This window comes from Scyliorhinus torazame, chromosome 12 (assembly GCF_047496885.1).
Source record: "Scyliorhinus torazame isolate Kashiwa2021f chromosome 12, sScyTor2.1, whole genome shotgun sequence".
In the NCBI taxonomy this organism is placed as follows: domain Eukaryota; kingdom Metazoa; phylum Chordata; class Chondrichthyes; order Carcharhiniformes; family Scyliorhinidae; genus Scyliorhinus; species Scyliorhinus torazame.
The window spans coordinates 169069206-169083460 of NC_092718.1; the positions used below are offsets into that span (position 1 = coordinate 169069206).

General features: G+C 48.1%; 1 pseudogene; it reads left to right on the forward strand.

The window, feature by feature from the left end:
• Nucleotides 1-13529: 13529 nt before the first annotated feature.
• LOC140387253 (signal peptidase complex catalytic subunit SEC11A pseudogene) lies at nt 13530-14033 on the forward strand (annotated as a pseudogene).
• Nucleotides 14034-14255: the final 222 nt, after the last annotated feature.

Consider the following 14255-nt stretch of genomic DNA (forward strand, 5'->3'; position numbering starts at 1 on the left):
CTTCAGCTGCTTCATCAATTACCTTCCTTCCATCATAAGGTCAGAAGTGGGGATGTTCGCTGATGACTGCACAATATTCAGCACCATTCGCGACTCCTCAGATACTGAAACAGTCCATGTCCAAATGCAGCAGTATTCAGGCTTGGACTGACAAGTGGCAAGTAACATTCCCGCCACACAAGCACCAGGAAATTACCATCTTGGAAATGATAAATGACTTGGAAATATATCTCCGTTTCTTCACTGTCACTGGGCCAAAATCCTGGAGCTCCCTGCTTAACAGTACTAGGTGTGTACCTACAGCTCAGGGACTGCAGTGGTTCAAGATGGCATCTCACTTCCATCTTCTCAAGGGTAATTCGGGAGGGATGGGTAATCCTAGCCAACGATGTCCACAACCCGTCAATGAATTTTTAAAAATAAAGCCATGAGATTCTACAGTTTTAAACAAACAACAATAAATTTGGACTACACAAAGTCAGAAAAGTGAAACAGTTTACAATATCTGCCTTGTACTCCAACATTCAGAATTAACATGAAGTGGTAACATTCTTAAGGTTCAGGAGCAGAGGAACCTGGGTATATATGTGCACAGATCTTTGAAGGTGGCAGGACTGGTGCAGTTTATGAAGCATTGCGTATATTGGAAGTGTGATGGAAGCAGGTTCAATCGAAGTGTTCAAGTGGGCATTAGATGATTATTTGAATAGAAACAATGTGCAGGGGTATGGGCAAAGCCAGGAGAATGACACTAAGTCACAGTACTCATTTGAAGAGCCGGTGCGGACATGATAGGCCAAATGGCCTTCTTCTGTGTCATAAGATTTCTGCGAATTCTAAATTAACAGGCAAATTGTAATCAAATATATCACATTGCACATTAAATGGCTGATGCAAACAATACAGATGCCATGGATTTCTCTGCAACGTACTCAGATATCAGTGACCACTGTGAGTCACAAAGTCTCATCAAAACTCTGTCTCCTTCAGTTCAATCTCTCCTCCTGAGATTGCATTCCATGGCATTCACAAAGCCGCACTCCTGTCTCTTATTACCGCACAGTTCCAACTCTTTCGCAGAATGCTAGGTGCATTAAGCTGCCGTTGGGTTTCTCTAAACTCCAGTGAACTCCAATGGTTCCCGGGACTTCGCTGAGCCCTAACTGCCTCGAGTCTGCGAACAGTTCCCAGGGCTTCTCTGTAAGCTGCCAACCAAACAACATCCAAACTGTAACCAACAGCAGGACTGAATAATCCCCATGGCACATTTGACTCTAACTGTCTGGAGCCTGCTAACAGCAGCATCCTTTCAGTATAGCCTCTTCCCCTGCTGCTAAACACTCAGATAAATTGAAATGCAAGGACCTTCTTAGCTACACTCATCTCTATGGGTGCATTGGGGTGGATTTTCTGGCCATTCCCACTAGCTGGATCTTCCAGATCTACGGACGGTGACCCCTGTCATAGGCTCCCCAGCGGCAGAGGGTGTGAACAACGGGAAACCCCGTTGACAGTGGCGAGATCTTCAGGCCACCTCTGTCACCACAGAACATAGACTATCCCACCTATAGCCTTTGAGGAATCACTGAATGCTTTTAAATTAATTCAACTTGAACTCCCAAAACAAAACACCTCTTTGGATGGCACTTCTTTTAAAGCATCCGGGATTCTCCATTCCCACGCCGGGTCAGAGAATTGGCAGTGACGCCGGAAATTCCCGCCACGTCGCTGGGACGGGATTCTCCGGCGACCGGCCGAGTTCCCGCCGAGTTCCGCCGGCGTGGTTCCAACCTGGTTTCCCCCCAGCGGGAGCTCGGACCCGCGGCCGCGCTGGCCGTCCTGCGTCCTGGGGGATCAGACTCCGGAAGGAACCTCCACGATGACCAGGCCCGCGATCAGGGGCTACCGATCGGCGGGTGTGCGCGATCCACGGGGGCCTACCTTCTTTCACACAGGGCCACTGTGTTGCTACGCCATGTTGTACGGCACCGGCGCGGAAATGGCCACCACGCGCAGGCGCGGAAACGACCACTACGCGCATGCACGGTCCCACGCCGGCAGTGCAGGACCACGTATCAGTGCTGGAGCAGTGCACAGCTCTCCGGCGCCGTACTGGCCCCCTGAATCACTGGGCCAAGAGGCCCGTTGACGCCGGCGTGAAACACTCCGGTGTTTACGCCGGCGTCAACATTTGCCCGGGATTTTGGAGAATCCGGCCCACGTCTCCAGCTCTCCAGCTAAGTAAACCCAACTGCTCCATCTCTCCTAGCTATTAACCCCTTAAGTCATCATGGCCCCCACCTTTTGAGTGTAATAGACTCCAAGCTGCTTTAGTTGCATTTATCCAATTTTCAACATTGAACCTTAATCTTCCCAGAACTAAAAATTACCTCTCAAATATTAAAATGAACCATGAACTAGATATTTGCAACACATGGGACGTACCCATCAAATTGGACAAACAGAATGATTCTGAAATTCTGGCTGTTCTATCTGAATACTAGAATAAATTATTCCAGCAACAAAACTTATCAGCAGAGTGTTAAGCAAGAGCAGAAATGCCTATAAGAAGAAACAACAGGTTAAATGTGTCCAGCGCATGTTTACATATACAGGATACGATCCTAAGTAGGAACAAGAGGTTCAACTTACTTGGTGTCCTTTATCAATCTGAATCTCATATGCTGTTGTTAGTATTTCACATTTACTTTACCGGTGATATAAAAGCCAAGCAGAACAAGCACCATCTGTCACTTCAACAGCCACCCTCCAACCCCAATACACATCCAAGATTGTCAGATGACCTTGACACACTCATCAATTAATTAATCAAATTAAATCTGCACAAAGACATCAACAGATGGTGGACGAAAACAGCTCACAGACCTCCCTCTGCTGGATCACCTTCGCTATTGGGCTAAACCCATTCCATGCAATCCAGGAAGTGACATTTCCGGCTCCAGCCAATATAAACTAAAGAGATATCTAGTTTGCACCATATCGCAGCCAATTGTTCTGAGCACGGGGAGCTCATTGGGTTAAATGCAGCGCTGGATCTCAGAATGTTTATTTCTTCTTATTGTCAGTGTTCTAGGGCGTCATTAGCAGATTGAAACTCTGCAGGAAGGCATTAGAGTCAGCTTTAATACAGACGGCTGAACTTATTACGAACTGCTCCTGAATGAAGGAATCGCGAAGCACAGAGGGGGAGCTAGCAGGAACAGTCACACTCTTTAAAATTAGCAAAAGAAAGTGTTGGAGCTGAAGCTTACAATCAGAGAGGTTTATGTGGATGGAAGACTAACCTTCAATTTAGCGAAGTCACTTGAAAGTTTTCAAAATAGAAAACAAATTTATTGTTCGATATAAACGTCACGTAGTCCCTGTATTTCACTATGCGGTGATGGCAACATGAATTAAAACCAAACGAGCAAAGGGAAATTTTACCAAATCACATTTCAAATATGAAACTTCATCTCTCGCCCTCTCATCAGCAGAGCACATTGGGAATTCAGGCGCAGAGGTCTTTATTTTTAAATGGAAAATCCTGCTGGCGCCTTGGCCAGATTCCCCATGAGCACCTCCTGGCATGTGAGGTTCCACATTGGGAGCACAGATTCACAAATTATACACTCAATTCCACCTCATGTCCAGTATTGGATTTGCTTCACCCGCCTGAATTCATCATGGCAGAATTCAACCCAAACAATTTCCAAGTGCCATTTTGGGTGAGTTTGGTGAGGTATTTCCGGCTGGCTTTTTAAAGAATGTTCTTTATTGTTACAAGTAGGCTTACATTAACACTGCAATGAAGTTCCTGTGAAAATCCCCTAGTCACCACATTCCGGCGCCTGTTCGGGTACACAAAGGGAGAATTTAGAATGTCAAAATTACCTAACAGCACGTCTTTCGGGACTTGTGGGAGGAAACCGGAGCAGCCGGAGCAAACCCACGCAGAAACGGGGAGAACATGCAGACTCCGCACAGACAGTGACCCAAGCCGGGAATCGAACCCGGGACCCTGGAGCTGTGAAACAACAGTGCTAACCACTGTGCTACCGTGCTAGCACACCGGTATTCACCCACACGTCATTTAGTTGGGCCTTGGGGAGTTTCTCCAGGTCCATCACATGCTTAGAAATGTTTTCAGCAATGGGGAGCTGAACTCGCCCAGCGAGACTCGCCTCAGAGATCGGGCCACCATTTTGAAAGGGTGCCCTGATCTCTAAATGAACTTGGTCCCCCATGCCCCCCACCCACAGACAATGGCATCTCCTGCACATGTGGAAATTACCCCCCCCCCCGCCTGCCCCCAAGTGCAGGCACCCCACTATGAGGTCACTGAGGGTCCGCCCTTTTCAGTATCCCCATCCCCTTTCAGGCCCGCCTTTCAAGAGCCCCACCCTAACCTTTATGAGGCCCCTTCATACCCGCCCTTCATATCCCCCCTCTCATCCCCACTTTCACGGTCATGGCCCCCTCAGGCCCTTACTTTTGGCAGTGCTACCTGGGCTGTGCCCCTCCTTGCTTGTCTGTGCCAGCCAGGCACCCTGGCAGTACCAGGGTGTCAGTGGCCAAGGTGCAAGACTGGCAATGCCAAGATGCCCGGGTGCCAGAGGGAGAGCCAGAGCACCACCCTGCGCTGTCCCTGACCATCCGGGGTCTCCAATGGTCTGGGAGACCCTGCAGGTGCCGTTCCGCCTGGCCCACGTCTGTGTGGACCAGCACTAAATGGTGACCGGTCAAGGCCTCGCTGGGAAGGCTGTTAGTGCCTGGGAGCCCAGAGAATCCAGCAAACGATATTTAAATGAGCCATTGCAATGTCTCCCGAGGTTCAGTTGAGCATCGCGAACCTCACAATATGTCTCTCGCACACCAAGTCGAGCGCGGCGAGGCCAGTAAATCGTGCCCCACATTTAGAGTTTCTCTTTCTACCAAATGAGAGGAGAACTCTCAATTTTAAATAATGTACACTTTCAAGTATCACATGAACAGATAAAGGGTCAGATTCTGAAGTGAGGCTCCTGGAAAGGGGAATTACCGACCCAGAAAAAAAATCTTTTAATCTTACTCCAACAGAATCACACTCGGACCTAATCTATAAAACCATGATATTACTGAGCCCGTTGTGACATCTCGTTGCACCCTTTCCTCTTAGAACATAAAAAAACAAAGGTTTGTGAAAGGCTTATGAAGTTAAGAACGATGTAGAGAGAGAGACTGGCAATATAAGAATTTTAGGTGTTCAGGAGAGCAGAAGAAAAGGGAAGATTTAAATAAACAAGAACACCCACATTGGCAACGCTGGTCCGATCATGCGTGCATAATAAATGTAAGCTTGGCAGTGCCAACCTGGCACTCTGGCAGTGACCATTCCAGTTGGCAGTGCCACTTGGGCACCTTGGCAGTGCCAGGCTGACACCCAGGTGGCACTGCCAAGGTGCCAGGCTGGCACTGCCAGGCTACCCATGTGGCACCAGCAGTGCCAGGGCACCACCCTGCCCAATGGGCATGCATCTGGGGGCCTCTGATCCCCTTGGAGACACCCACGAGTGCTGTTCCATCTGGTTACCGTTTGGCCGCAGGAGATGACACGGGCAGTATGTGGAACCGAAGCCAACACTGCTAGGGTGGCGACCCCAGTGGAAAAGCTGGAGCATGACGTCCGCGTCTTGAGTGGTGGTGTCATAGGTATGGCTCAGTCAGTTACAACCATAGCTGAGCGCCTCGACACAATGTCTCAGTCACTGAGATACGTGCCCCTTACGCAGGTGGGCATTTGCGAGGCAGGGCATGGCCCAGTCACTGAGGAGCATCGCTGAAGGCATTGACACTATGGTGCAGACAATGCGGAGCCGCGAGGACTGGCAAAATGCCTCAGAGGCCTCTGGAGCCCCAACGGGCACCGTCAGGGAGGAGGAAGCGCTGGAGGCCAACCCCGGGCCTTCCACCAATGAGACGACGACGGTTTCTAGTTCTTCTGAATCCACCCGCTCCTGACACTGGCGCATTTCAAGGGCAGCAGATGGAACAGGGTGGCACATCATGCCTGTGACACCGATAAATCGAAGGGTACTCTGTCGGTTTACCGCAAGCCCACGGATAACCTCACGATGCTCCACTTCTCCAGCTTCCACCCTAAACACATTAAAGAAGCCATCCCCTATGGACAAGCCCCCCGTATACACAGGATCTGCTCAGACAAGGAGGAACATAACAGACATCTACAGACGCTGAAAGATGCCCTTGTACGAATGGGATATGCCGCTCGACTCATCGATCGACAGTTCCAACGCGCCACAGCAAAGAAACGCACCCACCTCCTCAGAAGACAAACACGGGACACAACCGACAGAATACCCTTCGTCATCCACTTCCCCGGAGCAGAGAAACTACAACATTTTCTTTGCAGCCTGCAACACGTCATTGATGAAGATGAACATCTTGCCAAGGTCACCCCCATACCCCCACTACTTGCCTTCAAACAACCGCGCAACCTCAAACAAACCATTGTTTGCAGCAAAGTACGCAGCCTTCAGAACAGCGACCATGACACCACACAGCCCTGCCATGGCAATCTCTGCAAGACGTGCCAGATCATCGACATGGATACCACTATTACACGTGAGAACACCACCCACCAGGCACCCGGTACATACTCGTGCGACTCGGCCAACATTGTCTACCTCATACGCTGCAGGAAAGGATGTCCCGAGGCGTGGTACATTGGCGAGACCATGCAGACGCTGCGACGATGGATGAACGGACATTGTGCGACAATCGCCAGGCACGAATGTTCCCTTCCAGTCGGGCAACACTTCAGCAGTCAAGGGCATTCAGCCTCTGATCTCCGGGTAAGCGTTCTCCAAGGCGGCCTTCAGGACGCGCGACAACGCAGAATCACCGAGCAGAAACTTATAGCCAAGTTCCGCACACATGGGTACGGCCTCAACAGGGACCTTAGATTCATGTCTCATTACATTCATCCCCCACCATCTGGCCTGGCCTTGCGAAATCCTACCAACTGTCCTGGCTTGACACAATTCACACCTCTTTAACCTGGGGTTACCCCTATTTCTGGATCTGTAAAGACTTAATTACCTGAAACTGTTCGCATTCAAAGCATTGTCTTGCTTCTTTGACTTTGTCGATATATATGCTTCTGGAACATACCTCTTCATTCACCTGAGGAAGGAGCAGTGCTCCGAAAGCTAGTGATTTGAAACAAACTGTTGGACTTTAACCTGGTGTTGTAAGACTTCTTACTGTGCTCACCCCAGTCCAACGCCGGCATCTCCACATCCGCACAAGTGGCAGCATGGGTCTCATGATAACTGGTCTCCACCTTGGCATCATCAACCAGGACCTCAGTGGGTATCCCTTGTTCACTAAGAGCCAACTCTGTGAAGAGACTAGGGATCTCTTGAGTGTCCCAGGAAGTAGCTGTCATGCATGCTCCCTGGGTAGCAGGCACACACGTGCATGATTGGGAGGTGGTGGTCGCACACAATTTGAACATTCAGGGAATGGAACCTCTTCCTGTTAATGAAGGGCACTCCCTGATGCCCTGGTGCGCAGAGGGCAACATGTGTGCCATCTGTTGCACCCTGGACCTGGGGCATTCCGGTGATGGTGGAGAATCCTGCAGCCCGGGAATCTTGGTGAGCCCGGTCCAGATTGTAGGCGATAAAGTCTGATGCCCAAGTATAAAGGCATCCGTTACCTCCTGGATATACCTGTGGGATGAAGATTACCGCACAGGGCCCCGCTCGAGCCCTGGAATGAACCAGTTGCATAAAGGTTGAAGGCTGCAGTGACCTTCACAGTCATCGTAGCAGGTGTCCTCTTCCTCCAAGGGGTGCCAAGCCCGTGAGGTTGTGGCACAAGTGCTGCACTGTCTGACTCCCGAGATTGAGTCTTCTGTGGCACATGCTCTCCGTCATCTCATTAAAAGACCAACGATGCCTGAAAACCTTGGACTCCGGTGCCCTTGAGCTGCATGTCAGAAAATGGAAATGGTTACTCACCTCCACAGTTCCCCTCAGCAACCATTGGACCAGCTACATGTTTTTGAAAAGGAGCACTAAACGATGCCCGTGTGACTTCCCGCTGGGGAGATGGGCAATTTACAGGAGGCCGCTGTGTTTGGCTTCAATCTCGTTAATCAGATTCAACTGAATGCAAATGAGGATTCATGATATGCTCGCCATCTTTGCGCGAGATCTGGAACTCGCCATCGGGAGTGGGCCGGGTGAATTGCAAGCTGATTCTCTAATTTCAATTTTGACCTTTCTCACTATTTATCTGCCATGCCCAGACCTGCCCTGGTTGGAACGCCGTGGTTAGCTCGCGCCCCAAGCGGATTCCGGCGAGCGCCGGCGATTGGGGCATTGCGCAAGGTCGGAGGGGGAGCGGAGGGGGGGGGGGTTGTTTTTATTTAATTAATTGTTTTGACCTTTTGGTCCCCTCCGTTGATACTGATTTCAGAAGATGAAGAGCCAGCGGGACGATTTCGCTGGATTTCCGCTGGTAATTTGGTGCAGTGAGGTAATCAGGAAAGGTAAGTGGTTCATCTAATTGTGCTGTTTTTCAGTTAAAAGTGCAGTGTAGATTAGTGTCTGATTGGCTGAAGCTGCCCCCACCCTAATTGCTGAGCGGCAGTTATCTGGCAGTCACCTGAGGCCTGTTAAGGGGCACAAAGGTACACATTGTATTCTTCTCTTTGATGTTTTAGTGTGAGTCATCCTAAAGTCTGTATAAAAGACAGACAGAAAGCGCACTTAGTAAGCATTGCGCTGGTCAAGGAGACACAGCCTGAGTGAGTAAGACACAGACAGAGTGAGAATTTGGTAATTTGGTGCAGTGAGGTAACCAGGAAAGGTAAGTGGTTCATCTAATTTTGTTGTTTTTCAGTTAAAAGTGCAGTGTAGATTAGTGTCTGATTGGCTGAAGCTGCCCCCACCCTAATTGCTGAGAGGCAGTTATCTGGCAGTCACCTGAGGCCTGTTAAGGGGCACAAAGGTACACATTGTATTCTTCTCTTTGAAGTTTTAGTGTGAGTCATCCTAAAGTCTGTATAAAAGACAGACAGAAAGCGCACATTAGTAAGCATTGCGCAGGTCAAGGAGACACAGCCTGTGTGAGTGAGACACAGACAGAGTGAGAATTTGGTAATTTGGTGCAGTGAGGTAATTCGGTGAAGAGTGGGAGAAGGTGCTTTTTCCCGACTGTTTTGTTCTCTCTCTTTCTTCGGGCCTAATTTTGGGGGCCGTTCGGAGGAGGAGGAGCAGTCTCTGTGAGTATAAAAACCTAACGGTAACTTCCTGTTTTCCAGTTTTTTTTCCAAAAGTGACGTCAGAGGGAAGCTGTGATCTGATTGGTTGATAGCAAATCTGCCCCAAATTTAAAAAAAAACACAGCTAAACTCGTAAACTTAAATTAAACTAATTAATTAATTAGTGATGGCTGGTCAGGTGATGTTCTTGAGCTGCTTGATGTGGGAGCTGGCAGATCCCATTGCGAGCTGCAGCGACCACATCTGCAGTAAGTGTTGGCTGATCGAAGAACTCCAGCTCAGAGTTGATGAGCTGGGGTCTGAGCTTCAAACACTGAGGCACATCCGGGAGGGGGAGACTTACCTGGACACTGTGTTTCAGGAGGCAGTCACACCTGTCAGAGTAAGTAGTTTAAATCCTGCCAGTGGCCAGGGGCAGCAGGGTGTGACTGCAAGTCAGGCAGGTAAAGGGAACCAGCAGTCAGGAACTCAGGAGCCTCAGCCCTTGACCCTGTCCAACAGGTATGAGGCACTTGCTCCCTGTGTGGATGGCGAACAGGGCTGCAGGAAGGATGAGTCAGCTGACCAAGGCACCATGGTTCAGCAGGCCATTCAAGGGGAGGGAGTAAAGCGGCAAGTTGTAGTTGTAGGGGATTCTATTATCAGGGGGATAGATAGTATCCTTTGTGAGCAGGATAAAGAGTCCCGCATGGTATGTTGCCTGCCTGGTGCTAGGGTGCGGGACATCTCTGACCAGCTTGAAAGGATACTGGAGAGGGAGGGGGAGGATCCAGTTGTTGTGGTCCATGTCGGTACCAACAACATAGGCAAGTCTAGAAAAGAGGACCTGTTTAGAGATTATAAAGAGCTAGGATTCAAATTAAAAAACAGGTCCTCAAGGGTCATAATCTCCGGATTACTGCCCGAGCCACGTGCAAATTGGCATAGGGAGGCAAGAATAAGGGAAGTTAACACGTGGCTGAAAGAGTGGTGTGGGAAAGAGGTGTTCCTTTTCATGGGACACTGACATCAGTTTTGGGACAGGGGGGACCTATACCGTTGGGATGGTCTCCACCTGAACCGAGCTGGGACCAATGTTCTGGCGAAAAGAGTAAATAGGGTGGTCAATAGGACTTTAAACTAGAGATTGGGGGGGAAGGGAAAGTCAGGGAACCAAGAGGTGAAGTAATCAGTGGGAAGCGTAGCTGCTTAGGAATACAAAAAAGCACGAAAAGACAGAACTCAGGAGAAGTTACGATAGTCCCCATCCCACAAAATATGACACAGTGTATGGAAAGGCTCAGTAAACCAAGGTCCATCACACTAAGAAAACAAAAAGGGACGGTCAATAGAGAATTAAAGGTGCTATATTTAAATGCGCGCAGTGTACGGAACAAGGTAGATGAGCTTGTGGCCCAGATTGTGACTGGCAGGTATGATGTGGTAGGCATCGCAGAGACGTGGTTGCAGGGGGTTCAGGACTGGCATTTAAACATCCAGGGATTCACAACCTATCGAAAAGACAGAGAGGTGGGCAGAGGGGGCGGGGTTGCCTTGTTAATTAGGAATGAAATTAAATCAATAGCACTAAACGACATAGGGTCAGATGATGTGGAGTCTGTGTGGGTAGAGTTGAGGAACCACAAAGGCAAAAAAACCATAATGGGAGTTATGTACAGGCCTCCTAACAGTGGTCAGGACCAGGGGCACAAAATGCACCACAAAATAGAAAGTGCATGTCAGAAAGGCAAGGTCACAGTGATCATGGGGGACCTTGCAATATGCAGGTGGACTGGGTAAATAATGCTGCCAGTGGACCCAAGGAAAGGGAATTCATTGAATGTTTACAGGAGGGCTTTTTGGAACAGCTTGTGATGGAGCCCACGGGGGGACAGGCCATTCTGGACTTAGTGTTATGTAATGAGCCAGACTTGATTAAAGATCTTAAAGTAAGGGAACACTTAGGAGGCAGTGATCATAATATGGTAGAATTCAATCTCCAATTTGAAAGAAAGAAGGTAGAATCAGATGTAAAGGTGTTACAGTTAAATAAAGGTAACTACAGGGGCATGAGGGAGGAACTGATGAAAATCGAATGGGAGCAGAGCCTAGTGGGAAAGACAGTAGAACAGCAATGGCAGGAGTTTCTGGGAGTAATTGAGGACGCAGTACAGAGGTTCATCCCGAAGAAAAGAAAGGTTATCAGAGGGGGGATTAGACAGCCATGGCTGACAAAGGAAGTTAGAGAATGCATCAAAGCAAAAGAGAAAGCCTATAATGTGGCAAAGAGTAGTGGGAAGTCAGAAGATTGGGAAGGCTACAAAAACAAACAGAGGATAACAAAGAGAGAAATAAGGAAAGAGAGGATCAGTTATGAAGGTAGGCTAGCCAGTAACATTAGGAATGTTAGTAAAAGTTTATTTAAATACATTAAAAACAAACGGGAGGCAAAAGTAGACATTGGGCCGCTCCAAAATGACACTGGTAATCTAGTGATGGGAGACAAGGAAATAGCTGAGGAACTAAATAAGTACTTTGCGTCAGTCTTCACAGTAGAAGACATGAGTAATATCCCAACAATTCAGGAGAGTCAGGGGGCAGAGTTGAATATGGTAGCCATCACAACGGAGAAAGTGCTAGAGAAACTAAGAGGTCTAAAAATTGATAAATCTCCGGGCCCAGATGGACTACATCCTAGAGTTCTAAAGGAGATAGCTGAAGAAATAGTGGAGGCGTTAGTTATGATCTTTCAAAAGTCACTGGAGTCAGGGAAAGTCCCAGAGGATTGGAAAATCGCTGTTGTAACCCCCCTGTTCAAGACGGGAACAAGGAAAAAGATGGAAAATTATAGGCCAATTAGCCTAACCTCGGTTGTTGGCAAGATTCTAGAATCCATTGTTAAGGATGAGATTTCTAAATTCTTGGAAGTGCAGGGTCGGATTAGGACAAGTCAGCATGGATTTAGTAAGGGGAGGTCGTGCCTGACAAACCTGTTCGAGTTCTTTGAAGAGATAACAAATAGGTTAGACCAAGGAGAGCCAATGGATGTTATCTATCTTGACTTCCAAAAGGCCTTTGATAAGGTGCCTCACGGGAGACTGCTGAGTAAAATAAGGGCCCATGGTATTCGAGGCAAGGTACTAACATGGATTGACGATTGGCTGTCAGGCAGAAGGCAGAGAGTTGGGAAAAAAGGTTCTTTTTCGGAATGGCAACCGGTGACGAGTGGTGTCCCGCAAGGTTCAGTGTTAGGGCCACAGTTGGTCTCTTTATATATTAACGATCTAGATGACGGGACTGGGGGCATTCTGGCTACGTTTGCCGATGATACAAAGATAGGTGGAGGGGCAGGTAGTATGGAAGAGGTGGGGAGGCTGCAGAAAGATTTAGACAGTTTAGGAGAGTGGTCCAAGAAATGGCTGATGAAATTCAACGTGGGCAAGTGCAAGGTCTTGCACTTTGGAAAAAATGATAAAGGCATGGACTATTTTCTAAACGGTGACAAAATTCATAATGCTGAAGTGCAAAGGGACTTGGGGGCCCTAGTCCAGGATTCTCTAAAGGTAAACTTGCAGGTTGAGTCTGTAATTAAGAAAGCAAATGCAATGTTGTCATTTATCTCAAGAGGCTTGGAATATAAAAGCAGGGATGTACTTCTGAAGCTTTATAAAGCATTAGTTAGGCCCCATTTAGAATACTGTGAGCAATTTTGGGCCCCACACCTCAGGATGGACATACTGGCACTGGAGCGGGTCCAGTGGAGATTCACACGGATGATCCCAGGAATGGTAGGCCTAACATACGATGAACGTCTGAGGATCCTGGGATTATATACACTGGAGTTTAGGAGGTTGATGGGAGATCTAATAGAAACTTACAAGATAATGAATGGCTTAGATAGGGTGGACGTAGGGAAGTTGTTTCCATTAGCAGGGGAGACTAGGACCCGGGGGCACAGCCTTAGAATAAAAGGGAGTCACTTTAGAACAGAGATGAGGAGAAATTTCTTCAGCCAGAGAGTGGTGGGTCTGTGGAATTCATTGCCACACAGGGCGGTGGAGGCCGGGACGTTGAGTGTCTTTAAGACAGAAGTTGATAAATTCTTGATTTCTCGAGGAATTAAGGGCTATGGAGAGAGAGCGGGTAAATGGAGTTGAAATCAGCCATGATTGAATGGTGGAGTGGACTCGATGGGCCGAATGGCCTTACTTCCGCTCCTATGTCTTATGGTCTTATGGATTTTCCCAATTTGCACATGAATAAGCAGCAGTTGTATTTTCAGGTGTTGAATTTTGGTCTAATTGTGTCTTCTGTCCTGATGATCTGGAAAGGATTTATGGTTCTGACAGAATGTGAAAGCCCGATTGTAGTTGTTCTCAGTGGGAATATGGAACCTGCCCTCCACAGAGGTGACCTTCTCTTCCTGACCAATCGTGTAGAAGATCTCATTCGAGTTAGCGAAATTGTGGTTATCAGGATTGAAGGACGAGAAAGTCCAATAGTACGCAGGGCGCCGAAAATTCATGAGATGGAAAGTGGACACATAAAACTCCTGACAAAAGGTGAGAACAATGCTGTTGATGACCGAGGCCTCTACAAACAGGGGTGACAGTGGTTAGAGAAGAATGGTGTTGTGGGGCCAGCACGTGGGTTTGTACCTTACATTGGTCTAGTGACCATCGTGATCAATGACTATCCAAAATTTAAGAATGCAGTACTCGTTCTACTGGGGCTCTTTGTCCTCGTCCACCGGGAGTGAAGAATAGATGGACACTGCCTGAAGATATCAGCAGAGTTTCTCACCCCAAGTCAAATACTTAAACAGAAGAAAATGGCCAGCAGTCGTGCAATTCTGCAGCTATTCCTGTGGATTTCTGCTTTCTGCCAGATGTTGATTCAATGTTTTTTTAATGACTATCTGTAAGAATATTCTTTAGTGATGGACCGAAAGATGCCACCTTGAAGATGAAAACTTTTGCCG